This window comes from Cherax quadricarinatus, chromosome 54, assembly GCF_038502225.1.
Source record: "Cherax quadricarinatus isolate ZL_2023a chromosome 54, ASM3850222v1, whole genome shotgun sequence".
Lineage (NCBI taxonomy): Eukaryota > Metazoa > Arthropoda > Malacostraca > Decapoda > Parastacidae > Cherax > Cherax quadricarinatus.
Window position 1 is genome coordinate 20,771,624 of NC_091345.1, and position 20,728 is coordinate 20,792,351.

The following is a 20,728-nucleotide window of genomic DNA, read 5'->3' on the forward strand; positions in this document are numbered from 1 at the left end:
AAGGCCCTAAAATCTGGAACACCCTACCTGAAAACTCTAGAACTGTAGACACATTCATCACCTTCAAAACTACCGTTAGAAAACATCTTATCTCCCTGATACACCCCGTCAACTAACTAGATGAAAACCACCTGGTGGTTCACACTTACTCACTCACTCACCCATTTGACTATAAACACAGAAATACGAATCTTAATCTTAAAATAATGAATCCTAACTAGTCATAAGTTTGCCTGTGATACTCCAATATAGAAACTATGTATAGTGCCAAAACAAAAGCATTCACATTGCTAAACTCACAAACTATGATTTAGTCACTTAGCCATAATACCAACTTACTCCAAAATTTGTAATAATTTAGAGTTAAGGATTAATCTAAGTCTGCCCGAAATGCCTAGCCATGCTAGGTGTCCTAGTGGCCCCCTCTGTAATTAGTACAGTGGTCCCTCAATTATCGTCCTTAATCCGTTCCTGGAAGTGGGACTATTATCAAAATGAACGACTTTCGAATCAATTTTCCCCATAAGAAATAATGTAAATGCAATTAATCCGTTCCTGACACCCAGAAGTATTAAAAGAAAAATTTTTTTTACATGAAATATAGATGTAGTACATAAACAATACAGTGGCACATGATGAATTAAACATTAACAGAATAACACTTACCTTTATTGGTGATTCTTCTTTGTGTATGGAAGACTGGAGAAGGAGACAGATTGGATTATTTACTGTTTGGAAGGGGAATCCCCTTCCATCAACACCTCGGGTACCAATTGCTTTTCTGGGGTTACTTCTCTTCTCTGCTTCTTAATGCCACTAGGACCACCTTGAGAGTCACTGGAGTCCTGTCTCGCAAAAAAACTATCCAGAGAGCTCTGTTTCTGGTGTCTCTTTAAAACTTCCCTAAAATGGGCCAAGACTCTGTCACTGTACAAGTTGCTGATATGGCTTGCAACATCCTTCTCTGGGTGATGTTTCTCCATAAATCTTTCCATCCTACCCCACACTTCAAAAATTGCCTTAATTTCTGAAGAAGGCACCTTCTTCCATCTCTCTTCCTCCTCCTCTGCAGCAAAATTCTGAGCTGCAATCTGTTGCTCTTCCTGCTGAAGCTCTTGCAGCTCCTCAGTGGTTAGCTCTTCGTTGTGGTTCTCCACCAACTCTTCCAAATCCTCCAAACTCACATCCAACCCCATGGAACTCCCCAGTGCGACAATAAGAGTTCACAACTAACATAGGCTCATCATGGGCTGCCTCAAACCCTTCAAAATCCCTCTTGTGGACACAATCTGGCCACAATTTTCTCCAAGTAGAGTTCAAAGTAGTGGTAGTCACTCCCTCCCAAGCCTTACCTATAAGGCTTACGCAATGGAGAATACTGAAGTGTTCTTTCCAATAATCTCGTAGGGTCAAGTGAGTATCTGAGGTCACATTCAAGCACCTTTCAAACATTGTTTTGGTGTAGAGTTTTTTAAAGTTTGAAATGACTTGCTGGTCCATGGGTTGGAGGAGAGGAGTGGTATTCGGGGGCAAGAACTTTACTGTGATGAACCCAAACTCCTTCAGAATTAGGTCATCCAAGTTTGGATGATGAGCAGGTGCATTGTCCGTTACTAGGAGGCACTTGAGATCCAATTTCTTTTCCAGGAGGTAATTTTTCACACTAGGGCCAAACATTTCATTGAACCACTCGACGAAAATGTCCCTTGTGACCCATGCCTTACTATTAGATCTCCAAAACACACACAATTTACTCTTCATAACATTGTTTTTCTTGAACACTCTGGGATTTTCAGAATGGTACACTATTATTATAATAAAAAAAGAAGCGCTAAGCCACAAGGGCTATACAGCACTAGTAACGGCTTCACTTTGAAATCCCCACTAGCATTAGCACAGAACATTAGCGTCAGCCTGTCTTTCATAGGCTTGTGTCCTGGCAGTGCCTTATCTTCCTGAGAAATGTAGGTCCTCTTTGGCATTTTCTTCCAAAAGAGGCCTGTTTCATCACAATTGAACACTTGTTCAGGTTTCAGTCCTTCACTATTTATGTACTCCTTGAATTCATGCACATATTTTTCAGCTGCTTTGTTGTCAGAACTGGCAGCCTCACCATGCCTTACCACACTGTGTATGCCAGTACGCTTCTTAAATCTCTCAAACCAGCCTTTGCTGGCCTTAAATTCACTCACATCACCACTAGTTGCAGGCAATTTCTTTACCAAATCGTCATGCAACTGCCTAGCCTTTTCACAAATAAGTGACATCATAAGACTATCTCCTGCTAATTGTTTCTCGTTTATCCACACCAATAATAACTTCTCAACATCTTCAAGTACTGGTGATCTCATTTTTGTCAGCATATTTACCCCCTTTGCAACAACAGCATCCTTGATTTCCTTTTTCTTGGCTATGATGGAAGATATGGTTGTACAGGATTTGTTATACATCCTGGCCAGTTTGCCCACACGTACGCCACTATCATATTGTTCAATGATGTTTTTCTTAAATTCAATCATATTTCTCACCTTTACCAAAGGCTTGGCACTAGGAGCTTTCTTTGGAGCCATGGTAGCTTATTTAGCACTTACAAGCACTAAAATCAATGGAATATTATGAAATATTTCATTGGAGCAAGTGAGGGGACCGTCTCTCACTGGTAAACAATGGCACACTGGCTGGGAAGAGAGGCCGAGGCGGCTCAGAGCGTGAGTACGCGTCCCGGACGAAGGACAATTAGCGAGTTACCAGACCATTTGCGAGCCAATATTTAGACGAAATAACAGGACTATTTCCGAAATGGACGACTTTCAGGCTGGACGATTATTCAGGGACCACTATTTTATAACATGTAAACCACACAATATCCAAAATCTGTATACCCCGCATTGTAATCCTTATAGAGAATAAATTTGATTGATTGATTGAAAGAGTATGGCTTTTGTTTTCCCACAGGTGTAACGATAGTTTGTCTACTAACCATTTGCTCCAGGATTCCAGTTCCAGTGTTATTACATTAGCTATATCTTGTGGGTCTTTACCTGACACTAACAGAGCACTGTCATCCACATACAGTAGGAGTTTGCATTTAACACTGATGGGCATGTCGCTTACATAACCTAGGAATAATAAGGGACCCAAAATACTACCTTGGGGAACTCCACATGCTTTCGGCAGGGGTTCTGATTCTGTTTTGTTGATTTTGGCAATTTGTTTCCTGTTAAGATAGGACTTTAACCAGTCTATGGAACCTATGCTTATAGGTTGAAGTTTCTTACATAATAGTATATTGTGGTGGACAGTATCAAAGGCCCTAAAGTCAGTTCCGGATCAGCCGGGCTGTGGCTCGTACGTTGGTTTGCGTGCAGCCAGCAGCAACAGCCTGGTTGATCAGGCTCTGATCCACCAGGAGGCCTGGTCTCAGACCGGGCCGCGGGGGCGTTGACCCCCGGAACTCTCTCCAGGTAAACTCCAGGTCTCCAGGTAAACTCAAATTACATTGGTCCCTCAATAATCGTCCGGCCTGAAAGTCGTCAATTTCGGAAATAGTCCTGTTTTTTCGTCAAAATATTGGCTCGGAAATGGTCCGGTAACTCGCTAACAGTCCTTCGTCCCGGACGCGTACGCACGGTCTGAGCGGCCTCGAGCCGCCTCGGCCTTTCCTTCCCAGCCAGTGTGCCATTGTTTACCAGTGAGCAACGGTCCCCTCACGTGCTCCAGTGAAATATTTCATATTTCATTTATTTTAGTGCTTGCAAATTATTTAAGTGCTAAATAAGCTACCATGGCTCCAAAGAAAGCACCTAGTGCCAAGTCTTTGGTAAAGAAGATGAGAAATACAATTGAATTTAAGAAAAACATCATTGAACAATATGATAGTGGCATACGTGTGGGCGAACTGGCCAGGATGTATAACAAATCCTGTACAACCATATCTTCCATCATAGCCAAGAAAAAGGAAATCAAGGACGCTGCTGTTGCAAAGGGGGTAAATATGCTGACAAAAATGAGATCACCAGTACTCGTTGTGCTCCGGGTTTTCTCGTGTTTACACAGTCGCTCTTACGTGCTAGAACTTTAATTTGTGCCATCAATCCTATACGATACATCCCTCTAGCGCCTGGAACCAATCTTGGGCGGAAAACATTATATACTGAGTCAAAAAAGGAGAATTAGTGTGCACTACCTAGCAGAGTTTACTGCCAGAGGGGAATCATAGGCCTGTGTTCCGTGTGCAAAATAATAATAATAGAACTTTTCTTTGTCAAAGGAAAGAAAGTCTCCCTGATAACATTGTGTATACATAGTGTATAGTGTATACTACAGTGGCTCCCTAGTATATAGATGATAAAGGCTAAAGTGTCATTTGAAAACAGGTGAATCTGTAAATGAAGTGATAAGCCTATAGAGGCAAGTGTCAGAAGTCGCCAGAATCTTACCACAGTGGTCAGCTGTTTTAATAATCTTTCTGGCCTGCTAGTTCATTACCTGGAGTTCATTACCTTTGTAACTAGTTCAGCTATCATAACTTTGGGGTCCAGTCACTGGACCCATTATGTACCTTTGTAATCTTTTGACTACCGCCCACAGGATGGGTATGGGGTGCATAATAAAGATATTAAACTTAAGTGTGTGTGTGTGTGTGTGTGTGTGTGTGTGTGTGTGTGTGTGTGTGTGTGTGTGTGTGTGTGTGTGTGTGTGTGTGTGTGTGTGGTGTGTGTGTGTGTATGTATGTGACTCAACAATCAATATTTGCACCAATAACTCATTACAGTTGTGACCGGATGTGGAAGTGTGAATTGCTCATTACTCTATAATTTGTTCATGATTGTAGCCATGTATAAACGTAAGTAACCATTCTACAGAATTCATTACCTTTGTAACTTGTGAGCTCATTACCTTTGTACCTAGTTCAGCTATCAAAACTTTGGGGGCCCAGTCCCTGGACCCATTACGTACCTCTGTAATCTGTAAATACCTTTGTAACTTGTCATGATTGTGACCAGACCTACCTGGAGTTCATTACCTTTGTAAATTGTGAGTTCATTACCTTTGTAAATTGTGAGTACATTACCTTTGTAAATTGTGAGTTCATTATCTTTGTAAATTGTGAGTTCATTACCTCTGTAACTTGCTCAGCTATCAAAACTTTGGAGTCCAGTCCCTGGACCAATTATGTACCTCTAATCTTTTGACTACCGCCTACAGGATGGGTATGGGGTGCATAATAAACATATTAAACTAACTGCTAGTGTAGTCGCATATAATCTAGTGATACCAGTGAATAGCAGAATACAGTGTTGTAGTAGCAACTAACCAGTATTATAATGGTACTTAGTGGAGTGGAGTGACTTTCATTAGTTTCTTTTTTCTTGAAATACCAGACGTATACTGTGAATTTCATATAACCTGTAGTTACCAGCGGTCGCAATATACACAACGAGAAGCAATTATTACTACAGAAAAAGCGTCCTTCCTCCAAAATTTCCACCAGTCAACTATAGTGATAATATAGCATTTATTGTGGTGGAGACGGAAAAAAAAACTAGAAAAGCTAGATACAGCGATTGATAAACAAGGGTTGAGGCTCGACCGTTCGTCACTGTAGGAGCTGCCAGAAATCACCGGCTCTTCAACACGCAAGTTATACTTTTGTATCAATCAAATCACATATTACTCGGGTAGATAATTACAAGTAGATCCTTCATGTGTTAGCCCAAATCACCGACTAGTATGTTTAAAATAAGTGACCCACTGATCAGATCAGATCGACTGGTCCGAACCCTCGACTGGTCCGAACCCTTGATGGTCCGAACCCTTGACTGGTTTCAAACGGATTCGTTGGACAATAAAGCAGACTGTAAACGGATGGGGTTGTAGGCGCCCTTATCAAACACAAACAATAAATATAAACCAGGAACGTACATGGTAAGCTGTCCAATTAGTTAGAAATAGAAATACAAATAGCTAGAGCTTCATTTAAGGAGGTTATTAATAGAGTATTCAAGAGGTTGCTAGTAGAATTACAGTAAATCAACCACTCAAATCATTATGAAGCTCTGTATAGTCTGCAGTCAATCAAACAAACGGGCTTCCAGTTTTTTTTTAGTTTAATATGTTTATTATGCACCCCATACCCATCCTGTGGGCGGTAGTCAAAAGATTACAGAGGTACATAATTGGTCCAGGGACTGGACTCCAAAGTTTTGATAGCTGAGCAAGTTACAAAGGTAATGAATACTGTAAGAATGGTTACTTACGTTTATACATGGCTACAATCATGAACAAATTATAGTGTAATGAGCAATTCACACTTCCACACCCGGTCACAACTGTAGTGAGTTATTGGTGCAAATATTGATTGTTGAGTCACACACACACAGGTGGAGCACCTGGAACGGAACAGGAGTATAAATGCCAACCAGCACGGATTCACGGAAGGCAAATCCTGTGTCACAAACCTTCTGGAGTTTTATGATAAAATAACAGAAGTAAGACAAGAGAGAGAGGGGTGGGTTGATTGCATTTTCTTGGACTGCAAGAAGGCCTTTGACACAGTTCCTCACAAGAGATTAGTGCAGAAGCTAGAGCATCAGGCGCATATAACAGGAAGGGCACTGCAATGGATCAGAGAATACCTGACAGGGAGGCAACAACGAGTCATGGTACGTAATGATGTATCACAGTGGGCACCTGTGACGAGCGGGGTCCCACAGGGGTCGGTCCTAGGACCAGTGCTATTTTTGGTATATGTGAACGACATGACGGAAGGGTTAGACTCAGAAGTGTCCCTGTTTGCAGATGATGTGAAGTTAATGAGGAGAATTAAATCTGATGAGGACCAGGCAGGACTTCAAAGAGACCTGGACAGACTGGACACCTGGTCCAGCAAATGGCTTCTCGAATTTAATCCTGCCAAATGCAAAGTCATGAAGATAGGGGAAGGGCACAGAAGACCACAGACAGAGTATAGGCTAGGTGGCCAAAGACTGCAAACCTCACTCAAGGAGAAAGATCTTGGGGTGAGTATAACACCGAGCATGTCTCCGGAAGCGCACATCAATCAGATAACTGCTGCAGCATATGGGCGCCTGGCAAACCTGAGAACAGCATTCCGACACCTTAGTAAGGAATCATTCAAGACACTGTACACCGTGTATGTCAGGCCCATACTGGAGTATGCAGCACCTGTTTGGAACCCGCACTTGATAAAGCACGTCAAGAAACTAGAGAAAGTACAAAGGTTTGCAACAAGGTTAGTTCCAGAGCTAAGGGGAATGTCCTATGAAGAAAGATTAAGGGAAATCGGCCTGACGACACTGGAGGACAGGAGGGTCAGGGGAGACATGATAACGACATATAAAATACTGCGTGGAATAGACAAGGTGGACAAGGACAGGATGTTCCAGGGAGGGGACACAGAAACAAGAGGCCACAATTGGAAGTTGAAGACACAAATGAGTCAGAGAGATAGTAGGAAGTATTTCTTCAGTCATAGAGTTGTAAGGCAGTGGAATAGCCTAGAAAATGACGTAGTGGAGGCAGGAACCATACACAGTTTTAAGACGAGGTTTGATAAAGCTCATGGAGCGGGGAGAGAGAGGGCCTAGTAGCAACCAGTGAAGAGGCGGGGCCAGGAGCTAGGACTCGACCCCTGCAACCACAAATAGGTGAGTACAAATAGGTGAGTACACACACACACACACACACACACACACACACACACACACACACACACACACACACACACACACACACACACACACACACACACACACACACACATACAAATTCATACACACACACACACATACACAAACTCTCACACACGCACGGGCTTCCACATGGATAAATTGTCATTTTTGTGGAAATTGGTGTCACGCCCCTTGTGCAGATCTCCAAGAACTAGCTACAAGCAGTATTAAAACAGGGAAGTGTTTTTGGGTATGCCCAAATGAGGAAAATCTGTGGACTAAAATCACAATGGTATTAAAAGAGGATAGCATCAAAGCTGCTTTCATAGACAACCTGGAAGCTTTCTACAACAGATGGGAACATAAAAGGTCTGGGCTGAATGGTACTGCCCTTGATACTGGCCATGTAGCCAGAAACTGTAAGGCTGGAGGTGATGTCCTGGTAGTCAGTAAATGTGGGGCTGATAGTGCTGTCCTGGGAGACAGTAATGGTGAAGCCGGAGGTGCTGTCCTGGGAGACAGTAATGGTGAAGCTGGAGGTGCTGTCCTGGGAGACAGTAATGGTGAAGCTGGAGATTTTGTCCAGGTAGTCGGGAATTATACGCAGGAAGGAATACATATTAATGACCTCATAGGGGACAGGAACCATAGTGGGGAAACAAGTGTAGTCAAAGATAAGATAAAACCAATATTGCAAACTAGAAATACCACAGGAAATAGCAAACAAGAGGACTCCACTAGCTATAGTGAGGATATATTACCAAAAACAACTGGTGGGAGCTCAATTGTTGGTGCTAGGGAGAATAGGAATAAGACAGGGAAACATGCACCAACAGGGAATACAGTCACAGAAACCCAAGGCAAACGGAAACCAAGCCTGTGCACATACTATGCACTTGGTATCTGCAGACATGGGAAATCTGGAAAAACAGATGGGACGTGCAACTATGACCACCCTAGAAAATGCCATGCCCATATGACAACAGGAAAATGCAAACTCCCTTCCTGTAAGCTTTTTCACCCTGAAATGTGTACCTCTTCAGTACAGGAAAGACTGTGCTATAACTTAAATTGCCAGGCACACCATCTAAAGGGTACAAAAAGATACAAAACATCCAGGCCATGGGAAAACCTGGGTAGCCACAGCCACTCAAGAGGGAGAGGTTTTTAGTGCCAGGAAGGAAAAAAACTGGCAGGAAATGGCAGAAATCGTACACCAAATCCAGTCATTCCTGGAGTGGAACCACAGTCGATGGCCTCCACTCCAAACCAACAGATACAGATACTAATGCCAGAAAAAAAATCTTCCCCCAGTACCAACAATACCACCAGTCCGATGACATTCTTCTTTGCAAATATACAGGGTCTAAAGCCAGCAACAAACAACAAAATACCTTTCATCCGTGGACTGCTTGCAGAGGCAAAGGCAATGTTCACGGCTTTCATTGAGACCCACATAAAGGATCACTTGGACAACGAAATATGGATCCCAGGTTACAACCTATACAGATGTGACAGAGTGAACAGGCAAAAGGGGGAGGGAGGGTTGGCCTGTACATTGCAGAGTCACTTGTTTGCACAGAACTGCTAAATGCCTCAAATGATGTAGTGGAAGTTTTAGCAGTAAAGGTCGAGAACCAAAACCTAGTCATTGTGGTAGTCTACAAGCCTCCGGATGCAACATCCCAGCAATTCCAGGAACAGCTGTTAAAAATTGACCACTGTCTGGAAAAATCTTCCAGCTCCTGCACCCAACATCTTGCTCCTGGGGGATTTCAACTTAAGGCACCTAAAATGGAGGAATATAGCAAATAATATTGTTGCAGTAACAACACCAGGAGGCAGCTCTGATGAAAACTCACACTCACACGAGCTTTTAAATCTCTGCACAAAATTCAATTTAAACCAGCAAATAATAGAGCCTAATAGACTGGAGAATACACTAGACCTCATCTTCACTAACAATGATGATCTGATAAGAAATGTCACCATATCAAAAACAATATACTCAGATCACAACATAATTGAGGTTCAGACATGTATGCATGGAGCCCCAGACCGACATAATGAGACTAGTCACGAGGGAGCATTCACCAAATTCAACTTCAATAACAAAAACATAAAGTGGGACCAAGTAAACCAAGTCCTAACCGATATAAGCTGGGAAGATATACTAAGCAACACAGACCCCAACGTATGCCTAGAACAGATTAACTTGGTGGCACTCGATGTATGCACAAGGCTTATTCCTCTAAGAAAAAGGAGTAGATGTAAAATAGAAAGACAGGCGCTCCCTTTACAGGCAACGGAAAAGAATAATAGAGCGGCTAAAAGAGGTCAGTATATCTGAAATGCGTAGGGAGACACTGGTCAGAGAAATAGCAAGCATCGAACTCAAGCTAAAGGAATCTTATAGGAGTCAGGAATCGCGGGAAGAACTAAAAGCCATAAATGAAATCGAAAGAAACCCAATGTATTTCTTCTCCTATGCCAAATCAAAGTCGAGAACAACATCCAGTATTGGGCCCCTACTTAAACATTTGGGTCCTACACAGATGACAGCAAGGAAATGAGTGAGCTACTCAAGTCCCAATATGACTCAGTTTTTAGCAAGCCGCTAACCAGACTGAGAGTCGAAGATCAAAATGAATTTTTTATGAGAGAGCCACAAAATTTGGTTAACACAAGCCTATCCGATGTTATCCTGACGCCAAATGACTTCGAACAGGCGATAAATGACATGCCCATGCACTCTGCCCCAGGGCCAGACTCATGGAACTCCGTGTTCATCAAGAACTGCAAGAAGCCCCTATCACGAGCCTTTTCCATCCTATGGAGAGGGAGCATGGACACGGGGGTCGTCCCACAGTTACTAAAAACAACAGACATAGCCCCACTCCACAAAGGGGGCAGTAAAGCAACAGCAAAGAACTACAGACCGATAGCACTAACATCCCATATCATAAAAATCTTTGAAAGGGTCCTGAGAAGCAAGATCACCACCCATCTAGAAACCCATCAGTTACACAACCCAGGGCAACATGGGTTTAGACCAGGTCGCTCCTGTCTGTCTCAACTATTGGATCACTATGACAAGGTCCTAAATGCACTAGAAGATAAAAAGAATGCAGATGTAATATATACAGACTTTGCAAAAGCCTTCGACAAGTGTGACCATGGCGTAATAGCGCACAAAATGCGTGCTAAAGGAATAACAGGAAAAGTCGGTCGATGGATCTATAATTTCCTCACTAACAGAACACAGAGAGTAGTCGTCAACAGAGTAAAGTCCGAGGCAGCTACGGTGAAAAGCTCTGTTCCACAAGGCACAGTACTCGCTCCCATCTTGTTCCTTATCCTCATATCCGACATAGACAAGGATGTCAGCCACAGCACCGTGTCTTCCTTTGCAGATGACACCCTAATCTGCATGACAGTGTCTTCCATTGCAGACACTGCAAGGCTCCAGGCGGACATCATCCGAATCTTTCAGTGGGCTGCAGAAAACAATATGAAGTTCAACGATGAGAAATTTCAATTACTCAGATATGGTAAACACGAGGAAATTAAATCTTCATCAGAGTACAAAACAAATTCTGGCCACAAAATAGAGCGAAACACCAACGTCAAAGACCTGGGAGTGATCATGTCGGAGGATCTCACCTTCAAGGACCATAACATTGTATCAATCGCATCTGCTAGAAAAATGACAGGATGGATAATGAGAACCTTCAAAACTAGGGAGGCCAAGCCCATGATGACACTCTTCAGGTCACTTGTTCTATCTAGGCTGGAATATTGCTGCACACTAACAGCACCTTTCAAGGCAGGTGAAATTGCCGACCTAGAAAATGTACAGAGAACCTTCACGGCGCGCATAACGGAGATAAAACACCTCAATTACTGGGAGCGCTTGAGGTTCCTGAACCTGTATTCCCTGGAATGCAGGCGGGAGAGATACATGATTATATACACCTGGAAAATCCTAGAGGGACTAGTACCGAACTTGCACACGAAAATCACTCACTACGAAAGCAAAAGAATTGGCAGACGATGCAACATCCCCTCAATGAAAAGCAGGGGTGTCACTAGCACGTTAAGAGACCATACAATAAGTGTCAGGGGCCCGAGACTGTTCAACTGCCTCCCAGCATACATAAGGGGGATTACCAACAGACCCCTGGCAGTCTTCAAGCTGGCACTGGACAAGCACCTAAAGTCGGTTCCTGACCAGCCGGGCTGTGGCTTGTACGTTGGTTTGCATGCAGCCAGCAGCAACAGCCTGGTTGATCAGGCTCTGATCCACCAGGAGGCCTGGTCACAGACCGGGCCGCGGGGGCGTTGACCCCCGGAACTCTCTCCAGGTAAACTCGAAGATGTTGAGTAGTTATTATTGGTGTGTATTACAACCCAGGAATCCAAATGGCCTGTTATCCCGTGTGTAATGGGAGCAAAATAAACACAGCAGAAAAAGTTTAGACTTATATTATCCTTCACCAATTTAGAACAGCAATATGTACACTATGTACAGTGATAAGTATAGTGCACTCCACGGTAAGCAAGGCAGAATAGAAGCCACAAGATAGCAGACCGTGCTTCAACCGGCTCTAGAATGGGAATGACAAGGGCAGACAAGAGAGCGGTACCCACATAACCTCTGCGATTGCCAAAACCATCTTCTTATTGGCTAGAACCTGGTCACTAGTTGTACGACGGGGCCCCATCATCAACTCTTAGCAACCTGGTTCGCTGGTTGGGGAGATAGCCTGTAAATGAGGGTGTGTACATGCGCCGAATAAAGGTTACGTACTCTCTGCATGCCACAGTGTGGATAAATGAGAAACAATTAGCAGGAGACAGTCTTATGACGTCGCTTATTTGTGAAAAGGCTAGGCAGTTGCATGACGATTTGGTAAAGAAATTGCCTGCAACTAGTGATGTGAGTGAATTTAAGGCTAGCAAAGGCTGGTTTGAGAGATTTAAGAAGTGTACTGGCATACACAGTGTGGTAAGGCATGGTGAGGCTGCCAGTTCGGACCACAAGGCAGCTGAAAAATATGTGCATGAATTCCACGAGTACATAAACAGTGAAGGACTGAAACCTGAACAAGTGTTCAATTGTGACGAAACAGGCCTCTTTTGGAAGAAAATGCCAAAGAGGACCTTCATTACACAAGAGGAAAAGGCAATGCCAGGACACAAGCCTATGAAAGACAGGCTGACGCTAATGTTCTGTGCTAATGCTAGTGGGGATTTCAAAGTGAAGCCGTTACTAGTGTACCATTCTGAAAATCCCAGAGTGTTCAGGAAAAACAATATATTATGAAGAGTAAATTGTGTGTGTTTTGGAAATCTACTAGTAAGGCATGGGTCACGAGGGAAATTTTTGTAGAGTGGTTCAACGAAGTGTTTGGCCCTAGTGTGAAGAATTACCTCCTGGAAAAGAAATTGGATCTCAAGTGCCTCCTAGTAATGGACAATGCACCTGATCATCCTCCAAACTTGGATGACCTAATTCTGAAGGAGTTTGGGTTCATCACAGTAAAGTTCTTGCCCCCGAATACCACTCCTCTCCTCCAACCCATGGACCAGCAGGTCATTGCAAACTTTAAAAAACTCTACACCAAAGCAATGTTTGAAAGGTGCTTGAATGTGACCTCAGACACTCACTTGACCCTACGAGATTTTTGGAAAGAACATTTCAGTATTCTCCATTGTGTAAGCCTTATAGGTAAGGCTTGGGAGGGAGTGACTACCACTACTTTGAACTCTGCTTGGAGAAAATTGTGGCCAGATTGTGTCCACAAGAGGGATTTTGAAGGGTTTGGGGCTGACCCTGATGAGCCCATGTCAGTTGTTAAATCCATTGTGGCACTGGGGGCTTTCATGGGGTTGGATGTGAGTTTGGAGGATTTGGAAGAGTTGGTGGAGGACCACAACAAAGAGCTAACCACTGAGGAGCTGCAAGAGCTTCAGCAGGAGCAGCAACAGATGGCAGCTCTGAATCTTGCTGCAGAGGAGGAGGAAGAGAGATGGAGGAAGGTGCCTTCTTCAGAAATTAAGGAGATTTTTGAAATGTGGGGTAGGATGGAAAGATTTATGGAGAAACATCACCCAGAGAAGGATGTTGCAAGCCATATCGGCAACTTGTACAGTGACAGAGTCTTGGCCCATTTTAGGGAAGTTTTAAAGAGACGCCAGAAACAGAGCTCTCTGGACAGTTTTTTTGCGAGACAGGACTCCAGTGACTCTCAAGGTGGTCCTAGTGGCATTAAGAAACAGAGAAGAGAAGTAACCCTAGAAAAGCAATTGGTACCCAAGGTGTTGATGGAAGAGGATTCCCCTTCCAAACAGTAATTCATCCAATCAGTCTCATTCTCCAGTCTTCCATACACAAAGAAGAATCGCCAATAAAGGTAAGTGTTATTCTGTTAATGTTTAATTCATCATGTGCCACTGTATTGTTTATGTACTACATCTATATTTCATGTAAAAAATTTTTTTGTTTTAATACTTCTGGGTGTCAGGAACGGATTAATTGAATTTACATTATTTCTTATGGGAAAAATTGATTCGTAAATCGTTCATTTCGATAATAGTCCCACTTCCAGGAATGGATTATGGACGATTATTGAGAGACCACTGTAATTAGGGAGGTGTCAGTTGAGTAAGATCTCCTAAAGCCTGATTGGTAGCTGTGAAGAATGTTGTTGTCATTAAGATAACTACTTGACAGTACACTGCCCTCTCTAGAATTGAACCCTTCCTGAAGATTATAGCAAAATAGTCTGAGAATGGAATACCTCTATAGGAAACTAGAAGATCGTGTACTACTGACCCTGCTGCAGAGTCCGCTTGCTCATTGCCCTGAACATCAACATGATCAGGGACCCAGTAGAAAATTCCTTTGTTTTTGCTAGAAATATGGCATAACCAAAGTTCTATATGAAGAACCAGGGAATGAGGATAATTAAATTTTTGGATAGCTTGCAGGGCACCAAAGGAGTCTGAGACTACCACAAATGTTGAGGTAAGCATGTATGCAATATGGATAATTGCAATGGGAATTGCATACAGTTCAGCTGTAAAAATGCTAGCTGAGTCTAATAAATGACCTCGCATAACACTGTCCGGAACACACCATCAGAGGATTTGGAGCCATTAGTGTAAACTGCAATGGCATGAGCATGAGACTGGAAGTGATTAAGAAAAGGGGAAGCGAGAAGCAACTGTAGGCATTTGAGCTTTAGCGCATGATGGTGGGGAAGAACAGACACGAACTGTCGGAATCTCTCGAGGGGGAAGAAAAAAGTTAGATACTAGATGAACATATAAAGGGGGCAACTGACAAGAAGACAAGAGTGAGTGATGACGAAGAGAAAAGGGATGAAGTAAACAGGGAATAATCTAGTTTCAATGAAATTAGGGCTAAATGCAGTCAAAGGATAGTTTGACGATCTCCCTCCAAGAAAGATAAGCGAGGGTTTTAAGGAGGTTCAGCCAGCTGTGACAAGTTGCTTTCAGGGAGGTAATGTGAGGTTTCCAGGATAACCGACAATCAAACAGAAGGCTGAGAAATAGGACTGTATCACGTTCTGGGTTACATGAACCATACAGGTACAATGGAGAATCAGGGATGACAAAACATCTGGTGAAAGTAATTTGGTGTGTTTTAGCACTAGAAAATTTAAACCCATGAGTAGTGGCCCAATGGGAAACACTGTTGACAGCATTCTGGAGCGAGGCTGGTACATACTAGGCAAGAGTCGGTGCCTGCACAAGCTATAACGAAGTCATCAACATAAAGTGATGACCAAATATTAGTGGGAAATCAGAGGCCAGATCATTTGTAGCAAGGAGAAAAATAGTAGTGCTAAGGACACGTCCCTGAGGGACACCTTTAGCTTGGACAAAGTCTGGGACAGCAAATTATTAACCTTAACATAGAAATGTCTTTCAGATAAGTTTTTAGGGAAAAGTGACAGGTTGCTTCGGAAGCCTAAGGAATGAGCCTGGGTTAAAGTGTTATATCTCCATGTGCCTTTTCAAGATAAAAAAAAAAACTACAATAACTGAGTGGTTACTAGCAAAGGCATTATGAACATACTTATCCAAGTGGCCCTTGTGAAAGCCAAGTTGACTAGTGTAGAGACTATTGTGTGTCTCTAAATACCACACCAAACGTCTATTTACTAAACGTTCCATCAACTTGCAAACTGCACTGGTAATAGTTATGGGACGATAGTGTGAGGCATCATGGCCCTAAGTACCTGGTTTACAAAAAGGCAGAACAGTGACAGATTTCCACAGCAGAAAATAAAAAGAACATACCAAATCAAGATAGTAAAGGTGATGAATCACCACAACCACATTCTACAGATACTTCTGTAGACATGGACAGTGAAGCCCCACCATGTGATTCAGACCCAGCCATGTGGTTTCCTGTCATAGAAAAGCACGTGTCCTTTTCGTCAACTGCCACCATATAGATAGATACCGAAAGCATGACACCAAAGATATAAATAAATACACATCAGTAATTATTATATAGTGCGAGGGCATTTATCAGACATGGCTAGTATTTTTACAGCTGAACTGTATACAATTATACATATTGCATCTATGCCTACCTCAACATTTGTAGTAGTCTCAAGACTCCTTTAGTGCTCTGAAAGCCATTTAAAAATTTGATTTGTCTCATCCCTTAGTTCTTTGTATTGGTTGTGCTACATTTCTAGCAAAAACAAAGAAATTGTTTTCTGCTGGTTCCCTGGTCATGTTGGTGTTCAAGGCAACGAGCAGGCAGACTGCTGCACAGTCAGCAGAGGTATATAGAGGTAGTATTCCATTCTCAGACTACTTTACAGTAATCTCTAACCACCTTCACAACTGTTGGCAACAACGTTGGTCTGATATGACTCATAACAAATTTTATTCTATCAAGCCAAGTTTAGGATTTTGGCCTTCTTGTCATTAATGCTGAGGTTGGGAGACTCCATTCTCCTGTCTTTGCATTGGGCACACCTGTCTTACTCATGGGTATCTAATAGAGAGGCGCTCTGCCTGTTCCACTCTGAGAATTGTCAGGTTCCATTTTCAGTTTGCTATATTCTAGTGGACTGTCCTATCAGTGAGCACACATGATTTACTTCCATCATCGTCACTGCTCTAACACACTTACTTTATCTTCCCTTGTTACCGACAGCCCCACCTTTGACTCAGACTCCCTCTTTGACGTTTTTGACAGCAGCTAATTTATTTTACAAACTTTGATACTTCCTTTAGCACTCCTCACATTATTATAATAAAAAAAGAAGCACTCAACCCATTAGGGTCAGCACTCCTCACAGCCCTTTCTATCTCTACCTCAGTTCTCCTCTCCACCCTTGCTCCTCTATGATCCAGGAACACCCCCTACCCTGCAGCACTGTATGACCCTAGTGGGTTTAACCCTTAAACGGTCCAGACAGATCGACGTTCAAATTCGTAGTGCTGCAAAAGTAGATCTACTTTTTTTTACATATTTTCAAATATAAAAAAAAAAAATGTAGTTTTGCAAGTTTTTTTTTTTACACATTTTCAAATGTAAAACAAAAAAGATCTACATTTTTTTACATACTTTCAGATGTTGAAAAAACGTATATATACGTTTGGACCATTTAAGGGTTAATGCTTGGTTTTGATAATAATAAAAGTGTGTTCTGGTATAGTAGTTCAGCATTGTCCTACTCATGAGGTGTGAATGCAATTCAGGATTTTCCAATCTCCTACAGGAAATTACACTTTTTCAGGACTTTCCAGTCTCCTAGAGAATATTGCACTTTTTCTAACTATATATATAAACCAGTACAGAGGATTAAAGGTCACTGGTAGTGTTGTTGGTCAAAGTTTAGTAGCCAGCAAGTTGTTAATAAACTAATTATTATTATTATAATAAAAAAGAAGCGCTAAGCCACAAGGGCAATACAGCGCTGCAGGGTAGGGAAGGAAGCGAGGGTATAGGATGGCAGAAGGGAGGAGGGATGATCAGTAGGTTACAGAAAACAGCGGGGCAGGGGATAGTATGGGGGTAGAGGGTAGCAAGAGATTGAAGTAGAAAGGGCTGAAGGTATCAGAATTTGTGAAGTAAGTCAGTTGTTGTCAAAAAGTCAATGAGAGAGTCTGGATGAAAGGTGGGTCCATCAGCGAGAAGGGAAGGTAAAGAGAGAGCAGCAGAGCGAAGACGACGACGGGGGTAAATTCTGCGTGCTCATTGATAAAGTGGGCAGTCCAACAGAATGTGGCTGACTGATAATGGAACTTGGCAATTCTCATGAGTAAGACGAGTATGGCCAATGCGAAGACGGGAGAGAGTAGTCTCCCAACCTTGACACTGGTGATAAGGAGGCGGCCAGTAACCTATACTCGGTTTAATAGATTGAAGTTTGTTGCCGAGCATAGTAGACCAACGTTGTTGCCAACGGGTGTGAAGTTGGGAAGATATTGCAGCAAAATAGTCCGTAAATGGAATACCTCTACATGAAACTGGTAGGTCATGTAATGCTGACCGCGCAGCAGTGTCTACCTGTTCATTGCCCTGTACGTCAACATGACCAGGGACCCAACAAAAAGCAATATCTTTATGCTTGGTAAAGATGCGGCGTAGCCAAAGTTGGATACGGAGGACTAAGGGGTGAGGTGTATCAAATTTCTGTATAGCCTGTAAAGCACTAAGGGAGTCTGAGACAACCACAAATGATGACACAGGCATAGATGCAATACGGATAAGTGCTGTAAGGATGGCATACAATTCAGCAGTAAAAATACTAGCCGAAGATAGTAAATGTCCTTGTACGACGCTGTCCGGAAACACTGCTGCAAATCCTACGCCGTTAGAAGACTTAGAGCCATCTGTGTACACAGCAATGGCATGAGAATGAGAGTGAAAGTGGTCAAGAAAAAGAGAGCGGGAAGCGACCGTAGACAGTTGGGCTTTCGAGTAAGGGAGAGAGAAAGAACAGACTCGAACAGCTGGAACTTCCCAGGGGGGTAGGGAAAAGTGAAATGCTACATGTACATAGAAAGGTGGTAATTGAAGAGAAGACAAGAGCGAATGAAGGCGAAGAGAGAAGGGACGGAGTAAACAGGGGCGGCGAACAAATAAAGAATGTCTACTAATATCAGTGACCATTCTATACGTAAATGGAAGGATTGCGGAGATCATGAGAGCGTACATAGTAGCGAAGGCAATGGGCATCACGGCGATCGGATAAGGATGGAACATTCGCTTCTGCATAGAGGCTCTCGACAGGGAAAGAGCGAAAAGCACCAAGGCATAAACGTAATCCTTGGTGATGAATGGGGTTAAGGCTAGAGAGAGTAGCAGGAGATGCCGCTGAATAGATCTGGTCACCATAATCAAGTTTCGATAAGATAAGGGTGGAATGTAGGCGAAGGAGGGTTCGACGATCAGCTCCCCATGAAAGATGAGCAAGGGTTTTAAGAAGGTTCAGCCGGCTGTGACAAGTTGCCTTCAGAGAGGTAATGCGAGGTTTCCAGGATAACCTACGATCAAAGAGGATGCCCAGAAACTTGACTGTATCACGTTCAGGGATACGGGAGCCATAGAGGTACAAAGAATGATCGGAGATGACAGAGCGTCTAGTGAAAGTAATTTGGTGGGTTTTAGTGCTGGAAAATTTAAACCCACGTGTGGTGGCCCAATTGGAAACACGGTCGACTGCATGCTGGAGAGAAACTGTAATAAGGTGACAGTCAGCGCCTGCACAGGCAATAGCGAAGTCATCAACATAGAGTGATGACCAAATATTTGATGGAAGACTAGAGGCCAAATCATTAATAGCAAGGAGAAAAAGTGTTGTGCTCAGAACACATCCCTGGGGGACACCTTCAGCTTGGATAAAGTCCGGGGAGAGCACATTATTAACCCGAACACGGAAATGCCTGTCAGTTAAAAAGTTCTTAGGGAAGGATGGTAGATTGCCTCGAAGGCCTAAGGAGTGGGCTTGGGCTAAAATATTATACCTCCAAGTTGTGTCATATGCCTTCTCAAGGTCAAAAAATATGGCAATAACTGAGTGGTTATTCGCAAAGGCATTACGAACATACGTATCCAAGCGTAGTAAGGGGTCTATGGTAGAACGTCCCTTACGAAAGCCATATTGACGAGTGGAGAGACTGTTGTGTGTCTCTAAATACCACACTAAACGTCTATTTACCAGGCGTTCCATCACTTTGCAAACTGCACTGGTAAGAGCAATGGGATGATAGTGGGAGGTTTCATGTCCCATAGTGCCTGGTTTGCGGAAAGGGAGAACAATGGCGGATTTCCACAGCTGTGGAAGAACTCCTTGTCACCAAATAAGATTGTAAAGGCGTAATAGGACTGCAAGGGCTGACTGATGTAAATGTTGTAGCATACAAATATGAATGTCGTCGGGCCCAGCTGCCGATGATCGGCAAGCTGAGAGTGTTGCCTCCAGTTCTTGAAGTGTAAAAGGCACATTATACTGTTCTTCTCTGAGAGAAGAAAAGTCCAAGGGTGCTAACTCTCTGGCAGACTTTGAGGAAAGAAATGAGGGGCATAGATGGAGTCCCTGAGAAATACGGACCAGATGATTGCCAATTTCATTGGCAACATCTAGTGGGTTTGCTATATCAACACCAGCAACCCGCAGAACAGGAGCCGGGTCAGGAGAATATTTACCACTCAGTTTTCGTACTTTTTTCCAGACTGCACTCATAGAGGAAGCAGAGGTGATGGTGGAGACATAATCTCGCCAGCAAGTGCGTTTAGCGTCACGGATGACACAGCGAGCGATCGCACACTTCTGCTTAAAATCCAGAAGTCTCTCTGTGGTTCTATTGTACCGGTACCTGCCCCATGCAGTGCGTTTCAAACATACTGCACGAGCACAAGCAGGAGACCACCAAGGCACACATTTCTCAGAATGCCTGCCCGAAGTTTGGGGTATAGAATGAGAAGCTGAGGTTAAAACGGAGGACGAGAAGAGGTGTAAAAGCTCATCGATGGA